This window comes from Lathyrus oleraceus, chromosome 6 (genome assembly GCF_024323335.1).
Source record: "Lathyrus oleraceus cultivar Zhongwan6 chromosome 6, CAAS_Psat_ZW6_1.0, whole genome shotgun sequence".
NCBI lineage: Eukaryota > Viridiplantae > Streptophyta > Magnoliopsida > Fabales > Fabaceae > Lathyrus > Lathyrus oleraceus.
This window is the reverse complement of record NC_066584.1, coordinates 4,185,874-4,197,220: the sequence shown is the minus strand read 5'-3', so window position 1 is coordinate 4,197,220 and position 11,347 is coordinate 4,185,874. Positions and strand designations below refer to the sequence as shown.

The 11,347-nt window shown below is 39.9% G+C and overlaps 1 pseudogene; it reads right to left on the bottom strand.

Moving 5' to 3' along the window:
- Positions 1–10,228: 10,228 nt before the first annotated feature.
- On the bottom strand, positions 10,229–10,328 carry LOC127098993 (uncharacterized; annotated as a pseudogene).
- Positions 10,329–11,347: the final 1,019 nt, after the last annotated feature.

Genomic DNA, 11,347 nt, shown 5'->3' with positions numbered 1-11,347 from the left:
TGGGAAGACCGTTTTTAGCAACTGCCGGTGCAATCATAGACGTAAAACGAGGACGACTCACCTTCGAAGTAGGTGAAGAGAAAATTGAGTTCATTCTTTCTCAATTCTTGAAAGCACCTGCAATAGAAGATACATGTTACTTCATGGATATCATCGATGAATGCATAAAAGAAGCAGAGCTAGGAGAAGACAAATCATCAGACTATCTTTTAAAAGACAAATCTAACCAATGTTTAGCGATAACACCGGACCCGACGCAATGTCTTAACAAACAAACCCTTGACCTGAAAACACTTCCCAAAAATCTGAGATATGAATTCCTAGACTTAGAGCTTGAACGACCTGTGATAGTTAATACAGACCTAGGAAGACTCGAAACAGAAAAACTCCTACATATCTTAAGAAAGTATCCAACCGCACTAGGTTACCACATCACCGATCTTAAAGGAATAAGTCCTTCTATTTGTATGCACCGCATCATGCTAGAAGAAGACTGTAAAACCTCTAGGGAACACCAGAGGAGACTAAATCCGATCCTGAGTGAGGTAGTAAAGAAGGAAATAACCAAGTTATTAGAAGCAGGTATTATATATCCTATATCTGATAGCAAATGGGTTAGTCCTGTACACGTAGTACCAAAGAAAGGAGGCATAACCGTTATTGAAAACGAAAAAGGGGAAACTATAACTAAACGAATCGAATCGGGATGGAGAATGTGCATTGACTATAGGAAACTAAACAAAGCAACCCGAAAAGATCATTTCCCTTTACCATTCATTGACCATATGTTAGAACGATTAGCAAAACATTCACATTTCTGTTATCTAGACGGTTATTCAGGCTTCTTTCAAATACCAATTCACCCTGATGACCAAGAAAAGACAACGTTTACGTGCCCTTTTGGTACCTTCGCTTATAGACGAATGCCGTTTGGCCTGTGTAATGCTCCCGCAACCTTTCAAAGATGCATGATGGCAATTTTCGCCGACTTTCTCGAAAACATCATGGAAGTATTTATGGATGACTTTTCCATATACGGACAAAATTTTGAAGAATGCCTTGAAAACCTAGAAAGAGTTCTTGAGCGATGTGTAAAAGTAAACTTAGTACTTAACTGGGAGAAGTGCCATTTTATGGTACAAGAAGGAATTGTTTTAGGACACATCATCTCGAACAGAGGAATTGAAGTAGACAAAGCCAAAATAGAGGTAATCGAAAACCTTCAACCCCCAAGAACCGTGAGAGAAGTACGAAGCTTCTTAGGACACGCCGGTTTTTACCGACGATTCATCAAAGACTTCTCTAAGATAACTAAACCTTTAACCGGACTATTGATGAAAGATGCTGATTTCATATTCGACGATAACTGTTTAAAAGCATTTCAAGCGCTTAAGCAAGCATTGATCTCCGCACCCATAATGCAGACACCCGACTGGAATGAACCATTCGAAATAATGTGTGATGCCAGCGATTATGCTGTAGGTGCTGTTTTAGGACAACGAAAGGATAAAAAGCTTCACGTTATATATTACGCAAGTAGAACCCTAGATGAAGCGCAAATGAATTACGCCACTACCAAGAAAAAACTCCTAGCAGTTGTATTTGCGCTAGATAAATTTCGTTCCTACTTGGTCGGAGCCAAAATAATAGTTTACACTGATCACGCTGCTATCAAGTACCTTTTAACAAAAAAGGATGCTAAACCTAGACTCCTAAGATGGATCTTGTTGCTACAAGAGTTCGATTTAGAAATCAAAGACAAGAAAGGAACTGAAAACGTAGTAGCAGACTACCTCTCTAGACTTGAGAACCTTGAACCGGAAAGAACCTCAATTAACGATGATTTCTCGTACGATAAACTTATAGCTACTTTGGAAGAGAACAACTCCGACAAACAAGTAGAAACCACCTTAGCTATATCTGTCACACCATGGTACGCTGATCTCGTCAATTATTTAGCTGCCGGAATAGTTCCACCTACCTTATCCTACCAGCAGAAGAAACGATTCTTCTACGATATAAAACACTATTACTGGGATGATCCCTTACTTTTCAAAAGGAGCCCCGATGGTATTTTCCGTCGATGTATACCCGAAGAAGAGGTGGAAAATATAATCCAACACTGCCACTCCGCTCCTTATGGTGGACACACAAGTACATCCAAGACTTGCTCTAAAATCCTACAAGCCGGCTTTTATTGGCCAACTATATGGAAGGACGTACATGCGGCTATTAAGGAATGTGACAGATGTCAACGCACAGGAAACATATCTAGACGTGACGAGATGCCACAAAAAGGTATTTTGGAAGTAGAGATCTTCGACGTGTGGGGAATAAACTTCATGGGACCTTTTCCACCCTCTTTCGGTAACAAATACATACTCGTGGCAGTTGACTACGTATCAAAATGGATCGAAGCTATAGCTTCTCCAACAAATGACACCCGAGTAGTAACTAGACTCTTTAAGAATATAATATTTCCGAGATTTGGCATCCCAAGAATAGTAGTCAGTGATGGTGGATCGCACTTTATATCCAAGGTACTCGAAAAATTATTGTTTAAATATGGCGTGAGACATAGGATAGCGACACCTTACCACCCTCAGACCAGTGGACAAGTGGAAGTATCTAACAGAGAAATCAAGCAAATACTAGAAAAAACAGTCGCCACTTCAAGGAAAGATTGGTCATTGAAATTACCAGAAGCTTTGTGGGCATACCGAACTGCTTATAAAACCCCCATAGGGACGACCCCATTTAAGCTCATATATGGAAAATCCTGCCACCTCCCGGTAGAATTAGAACATAAAGCCTATTGGGCTATTAGAAATCTGAATCTAAACTATAAAGCCGCCGGTGAAAAGAGAATCCTTGACATAAACGAATTAGAGGAACTCAGAAGAGACGCCTATGAAAATGCCAGAATCTATAAAGAAAGAACAAAACAATGGCATGACAAGCGTATATCAAGGAAAATCTTCAAGCAAGGCGACGCAGTCCTTTTATTTAACTCTAGACTAAAGTTATTCCCGGGAAAACTACGATCCAGATGGTCAGGTCCTTTTCATATCACTAACATCTTTCCCAGTGGAGCGATAGAAATTAAAGGCAAATCCACAGAACCGTTCACCGTAAACGGGCAACGTCTAAAACACTATCACTATGCGGAAACCAATGGAGATTCGCAAATCCTACACTTAGACGAAATACCTCCAGGATTAATAGATTATATTTAACAGTTTCTTTGTCGAGCTTGCGACATCTAAACAAAGCGCTTAGTGGGAGACAACCCACAATTATTTTATTATTTCCTTATATTATTATTATCTTCCTACTTCTTCCTTAATTATTCTTTTAATTTCTGTTTAGTATTCATTCCTAATTCATTTTAATTTAATAATAACTTTTTTCTTCTTTCGGCATTTGGCCAAATCCTGACTAAAACTCATGTTTTCTTTTCTCTAGCTAACACTAACCAGATGGGACATATTGATCGTATGGGTATCAAATTCAGAGGGATGGCTCAGAAACAAAAGTTTGAAGAACTAGCCACTAGAGAGATGCTACCTAGTTTATATGTTGATGATTGGGCTATGACTGCCCTTGGACTGAGACAAAGTGTCCTGTATTTGCTGAATCAGATAGGATGGGAGACATCCCCTATCCTAAGACATTTCACCACCTACCGGAGACTCACACTAGAATTCCTTAGCTCATTAATCTATCTACCCAGCCATGGAAAAGGAATTAGCAGAGGTTTTATCCAGTTCAGAATGTTCAACATGGAGTACCAATTTAATATTAGAGACTTTACCAACCTTTTGGGTTTTCCTACCTCCTTTGACACATTCACAGTAAGCCAGGAAGAACTTTTTGAATATAGAGAACTTGAACACTTTTGGGGTAAGTTGACTGGAAATGACGAGCCCGAGGAACATGAGTTTCTCTCTGGAAACATACACAACCCGGCCTTTCGCTATTTCCATAAGATCCTGACCCACACTTTATTTGGGAAGAAGCCAAACAGTACTTCAGTTTCACGTGATGAACTCTTCATCATATTTTGTGCTTCCCAGAACCGTCCAGTAAACGGTGCCACTTTTATGTTAGCTAATTTGGACCACCTTATCCAAGATGAGCGAGCACCAATCCGAATAGGCGGTTTGATAACTATGATAGGTAATGCTATTGGATTACGTCAGCCTATGCTTGACCTAAGCCCTTTTTGTGGCATTACTACTATGAGTATACCCTTCCTCTTCAACACTATGTTTATAGCAAACCTAGGGTCTGACGAGTTTGAGCTTATTATTGATAACCAAGTTCTTTGCCTATTCACCATGCCCGATCCTAGGACTAGTGTTCATAACCGCAATAACTGGCTCTACAACCTGAACGAAACCCCCTCTCCTGCTAGATCCACTGAATCCATCCAGGACTATGAGATTTGTGATGACTATGAGACTTATGATGACCAGATCCCTTATGCTGAATCTGACCCTCAGACACCATCTGGCTATTATGATATTGACCCTCCTCCTCAGCCTGTTCAGACCGAAGAATCAGCAGTATCCGACCTCCGGCATCATATGCCCGGAACTGATTATAACACCGCCATTGAAGCTTTGATGTCAGAACAAGACGCCCTCAGAGAAGAATTTACTGACATGAGACACGAAGTTCTAGGGTACATGAGCAGTATGACAGATCAGTTTCACGAGTTGCTACATCGTGTTAACTCTTTTGCTCCTCCGGCCAGAGATCGTGCAGATGGATAGTATTTATTTGTTTTTCTTAGTTATTTAGTTTTAAGCTAGATTATTCATTAATGTTATTTGAATTCATGTTCGCATTTGTTTCCTTTTCGCATTTCTTTTGTTCTTCTTTCCAATATTACATTATGATCATTTTATTGAAGCTATTTATTTAATTTTATTATGCAATATCTATTATGTTCTCTACTGTTGCTACCTATGATTTATTATTATACAAAGTAGAATAAGCAAGCAGGAGAAATTAAATTGCAGAATAAATCAATCAGTAGAAAACAACCAAAAAAAAAAATATATATAATAACTTACCTGAAGGACGCTAGCTGAACATTAGCCAAACAGACAGTGTGACGAGCGTCACACATTCTGTCACGGGCGTCACGCTAAGATCCTGTTACGACCGTCACACCCCTGTAACGAGCGTAACGCCCTTCAGACTAGGTGAACGTTAAGGAGCCGTTGGAGACGAACGTTACACCCCTTCAACTTTTTACCTTCCCCATTTATTCACATTTACCCACATTCATTCACTTTTCAACCACCTCCTTTCCAACTTCCAAATTCTTTTCCTATAAATACCCACCAAACCTTCCTTCATTCACCACAAACCATTCTCTCCTATCAAATACATTTCTTTTCTTTCCAAATCACTCCTTCAAAATTCATTCATCACAATGGCAGGAAATCAGAATTTCGGAAATATCATCTTCCGATCCGAAGATGAAAATTATCAAAGGGAGCAATTCGAGCGTTTCCAACAGCGAGGCGTCGTTTCCACCAGGTATCCCGATTTAACTTGTTTACAACAATTAGGATTACTCCAAGGTATCGAATGGATGCTCCGCCTAGCCGACTTAACCTTCCTTTGCACTCATAATCAACCCACCTACCCATCCCTAACCTTAGAATTGTTAAGTTCATACGACTACACCACTCCCGCCGGTGAAGACGAATTTTTAACCGGTACCGCAACGTTCCGTATGTTTAACACCGAGTACTCCTTAACCCAAAACCAATTGAGTACCATGCTACAATTTCCCATAGAAGGTCAGGTACACCCCAGAATCCCTCCAAACTCAAATTGGAACACAGTTGACGTTTTCGACCTTTTCAAGAAAATTTCCGGTATAGATGCCTACAACTGGGAAGAGCTCCTTCTTTCCCATATACATAACCCAACTATCCGGTACTTTATCCGCATCCTGCAAAACACAGTTTTTGGAAGACCAAACAACAGCAAGGTCAACTCAAAGGAGCTATTCTTCCTCCAATGCGTCTTCGAACCGGATACTAAGGTAAACGCCGCCTCCTTTCTATTTCATCATATCCGCACCTTATGTGCTAGAGGCCGGCAACCTTTTATAATTGGTGGATTAATCACCACCATAGCACTTGGCCTAAACCTAGGGGATAAACTCCAAACTTTAGAATCTCTACCTCCCCTATCTATGGATATCAGCTACTGTCGATCCAGCCGCCTGATTAAGAACAGAGTAGGCGGAGGATATTATCTTATGGTGAACAACCAGGCCGTCCCAAGCGTTGTTCTACCAAATATCGCCCTAACTGATGTCACAAACCCCGACCGCCACCTCTATGATTTAAACGCTCCCGAAGCCACCGAGCCTTCACAAACAAACCCGCCCACAGACGAGTTTGACGATATGGAGCAAGGTGATCATCCTCCTACACAACATTCAGTCCCGCTCAATCCTTCCGGTAATGCAACTGGCCCATCCTCCCAACGTCGTCGACGAAGAAGGCCTGCAACCAACGACGACATCATGGATGCTATTGATGGTATGCAGGCACAGAATGTCGAGATGATGCAAATGATGCGTCAAATGCAACAACAACAGGATGCTAGGAATGCCATAACCGACCAGCGGTTTACTGAGTTGTTCAGCAGGTTCGACAACTTAGACTTACGTCAGAGATCACCTGGCCCAAGAACCAGAGGCGGAAGGCAGCCTTAGTTGTAGTTTCTTTTTTCCTTTCCATATTGTATTTCATTTCCTTAAAACATTGGGGACAATGTTTAATTTAAGTATGGGGGGGAAACCATGTTCTTTCTATTTCCATTTCTTCAAGTATGTACCTTTCTTTTCATTGCTATTTTAATTATTATTGTATTAAAAAAAAAAAATCTATTATTCTAAGTTAAGTCCCGAGTGTGAACAAATTTCTATTATCTATTCCCTCAAATTTTCATGAGCCACAACAAAAATTCAACACCCAATAAGTATAAAGGTTGCTCATCCTATCGATCTTGAGACGAATCAAGACAAAGACTACTACCGCCAAACACTCTAAACGAACCTCAACATGTTGGATCAGGGTAAGTACCTATTATACCAATCCCTTGAACTTTTAGTTTTATAGTAACCCCGAGTAGTTTATACGAGAAGTCAGCACCATCTTAATAGCAAACTACGTGGAGAGCCGATGAATATAAGTGAATGATTCCCAAAGTAACATAAAAATATATATATATATATCAGGAAATGCACTAATTAAGTTAGGTGATCCTTACCAGATCATTTAATCTAAAGGTTGCAGATCATACAAAAAAACATAATATGAAAGATCCATTACAGTTGGTTCAGCAGGTTTCTGGTACTGAACTTGGTAGGGCGAACTACGGTTCGATCCCCCGCAATTTGCAATGGGATGAATAACGAAGTTATCCGACTTATGTACCAGAACTTCTAGCTAAAAGGGGATCATAATCACTAACCGGTAGCTCCACTATGTGTGCGAAAAGATAAAGGGCTTAATGTGATTTCGCTAGAATGAAAACGGGTGAAATAAGAGTAAAGGAACCAGGATAGCTATCATAGTGTACTTGAACTGATTTGCATAAGGCAGGGTTATCTAGGTTGTGACGGTGGTTGTTGATGCCAAGATTAAACTCAAGTTGCTTCTAAACTAAATCCACTTGCAACCTATTACGAATTGATGTGTGTTTTGAAATTTTACCTGGCTAAAACCTTTAACGAGTTCTATACTGAATTTTGCTTGAGGACAAGCAAAGATCTAAGTATGGGGGAGTTTGATAACACGAAATTATATCATATTTTGGGACTTAACTCAATTAAATTTTATTATTATTTATTTCAGTCCACTTCATTTTATTAGATATTACGCGGTATTTTCTCCCTATTTGTCTCAGGTGGCTTATTTTGAAGCACAAGTAAAAATGGAAGAAAAGGAGGTGCAAAAAGGAGAGAAAATGAACCAAATGTCAAAGCCCAGCCCAAAGCACAAAACGCAGGTGCCGTGCATGTGACGGACGTCACAGAGGGCGTGACGAGCGTCACGCCTTGCACCCTCCTGTGACGGACGTCACACATGGTGTGACGAACGTCACACCATTCCCCTACATTTTTGGCGCAAGGAACGCCTCAGAGACGTTGAGCGTTGAGGGAGTGTTGAGCCCTATATCCACGCCATGCTTTTATGCACGTTGAAGACCTTTTTGGCAGCGGAAGCGGTTACTCAAGCATATATAAATAGCCACTTGCAAAACCAAAAAGGGTTCCGAAGCTTTTCCACATTTTTTCCTTTGCCGTTTTCGTTTTTGCACATTTTCTTTTCCAGCAACTTAAGTAGTATTGTTTCTTTATTATTTTTACGAGTTCTACACTATCTCCCTTGCAATTTCTATTTTCCTTTTTCCTTTTTAGCATTTAGTTAATTCTTTTCGCACAATAGTTTCTACACCGGAAACTATTGTGCACCTTTTTACCGGATCTAACCTTACGTTAGAATCTAGTTTTATTTCCTTCGTTTTAATTTGTTGTTTAATTGAAGAATCCAAGAACAAATCCTACCGGCTTGTGGTGGAGTGTTCAAGACTATTGTTTAACTCATTCAGGTTCTTTAATTATTATTTAATGCTTTGTTTTATTATTTATTTATATTATCTGCCTGGGATGAGTCTGTTTATGCATGATAAGTATTTTAGTTTGTTTAGCATGTCTGGCTAATTCGCTTAGATATCGGTATGTAAAGTAAGCGGAATAAGGAATCAAGACTAAGTCGGTTAAATTAAGTTTAAAATTAAAATCACTCTTTTTACGGTCTCAATTTACAGGTTTAATAACAAAGGTTTTTACGAAAGTAAAAGACATAAAGAAGTTAAAATCAATAGAGCGAGAGTTTGAGGTTTTAACTGGACAGTGTAAATTAGACATTAATTCTAGATCAGGGCGAGAGCAAGTTTTAGAGTTAATTAAATTCCGATCTTTTCCAAAAAGTATTTTTAAAGATTGAATGTGAGGACGAGAGTTAAGCATTCGAATTTAATTATATAACCTAAGTCAACAGAGCGAGAGTTTGAGATAAGGGTGTTTAAACGGTCAGTGTTTTCTTGAAAAGAGTTTCTATGGACTGTATTGCTTTCAAAAAATGGTTTTTGACTTAATTATAAGTGACAGCTACATTAACATAAAATCATGGTTTATTCAACAGAGCGAGAGTTTGAGATAAAACTTTTAATCAATAAAGTCAACTGAAAAGATTTATTTTAAAACCAAGAGACCGACAAAGGATTGATTCCCTAATTACGACGAACTACATACCGATATCCGCTTTATTAATATTTAATCTAGATCTTAGTTTAGTTTTTAGCTTTCCCCCAAACAATCAAACATTATTCACCTTAGCTTTACGAAGTAACCTTAGATAACGGTATATCGATTCATAAGTCCCTGTGGGATCGATATCTTTTAAAACTACGCGATAGAACTGTGCACTTGCAGTTTGTACCCTAAATTCGACTCATAAAGTCGCGATCAAGTTTTTGGCGCCGTTGCCGGGGACTTTTATTTAATCGATATCGTAACTCTTCCGTTACGCTGTAGAGACTAAGGTTTCTTTTTCTTCTATTCTTTCTTTCGTTGATTTGTATGCCACGCACTCGCTCACAAGGCGAACCGCTCTATTTACGAATCAACGATATCGAACTATATCTCCGAGTCCTACGACGAATTCGGGAATATCGTGCTGCAAACAATCTCCCCCCTGTAGAACTTCCTGATTTCAAAAACCTTTTTCCTTCGATAACCGAGATGGCAGAACCAGCTCGTGCTCTTAGAGATTACGCCGCTCCATCGCAAGATGAGCCGCATTCAAGTATTGCTCCGCCCGCAATCGAAGCAAACAACTTCGAACTTAAACCTTCGCTGTTGCAGCTGTGCAACAGAACCAATTCTCTGGAAATCCTACCGAGGATCCAAACCTTCATTTATCCGTATTTGTCCAATACGCTGATACTGTTAAAGCTAATGGTGTCACTTCGGAGGCAATTCGACTTCGTCTTTTTCCTTTCTCATTAAGAGATAGCGCTAGAAGATGGCTTCAGTCTCTCCCTTCAAACTTTGTCACCACATGGAACGAGTTGAAGAAAGTTTTTCTTGCCCGATACTTTCCGCCAAGCAAAACAGCTATGTTAAGAGCCCAGATAAACGGATTTAAACAGAAAGACAACGAGTCTCTTTTCGAAGCATGGGAAAGATACAAAGACATGATGAGACTTTGCCCACACCATGGTTTGGAAGACTGGTTAGTAATTCACACATTTTATAATGGTCTCTTGTACAACACAAGGTTAACAATAGACGCCGCTGCAGGTGGTGCACTAATGAACAAACCTTATGCTGATGCTTACCAGCTTATCGAAAGCATGGCCCAAAACCACTATCAGTGGGGAACCGAACGAACAATGGTGGAAAAACCTCAAACGAAAACTGGCATGTACGAGATAAGTAACCTTGATCACGTTAATGCAAAAGTGGATGCTTTGGTCCAGAAAATTGAAAGTTTAAATGTATCACCTCCTACCGCCGTGGTTGCTATAACTCAGAATTGCGAGGTCTGTGGAATCCAAGGTCACACTCCTACGGATTGTCAACTCTTGACAGGAATCCAAGCAGAGCAAGTAAACTATGCTCAAGGAAGCCCCTACTCGAATACCTATAACTCAAATTGGAAGAACCATCCAAACTTTTCATATAAGAGTAATAATGCTTTGTACGCACCTGGACAGTCTCCAAATCAAGCCCCAGCTATACCTCCGGGATATCAGAAACCGAACCCATCCATGCCTAACAATAACGCCCCTAGGAAATCCAACTTGGAAATCATGATGGAAAACTTTATAGCTTCCCAACAACAAACCAATAAAGATTTCTTAAACCAGAATGTACACACTGGCGAACAACTTAAACAACTAGCAAGCAAAGTAGATGCCCTGGCTACCCATAACAAAATGCTGGAAACACAAATATCACAAGTAGCTCAACAACAAGCACCTACTGCTGCCCCAACTGGTACATTCCCTGGACAGCCCCAACCTAATCCGAGAAGCCACGCTCATGCAATTATATTAAGAAGTGGAACGGAAGTGGAAGGACCGTCTGATCCAAGGATAGAAAACCAAAACCCTAAGAAATCAACTGAGGAAAGTGAACCTAAGGAAAAGGAAGAGAGTAATAAGGAAACCCTAGAAAAGAAGGAACCTTATGTACCTCCACCACCTTACAAACCACCTATCCCTTACCCTCAAAGGCTTG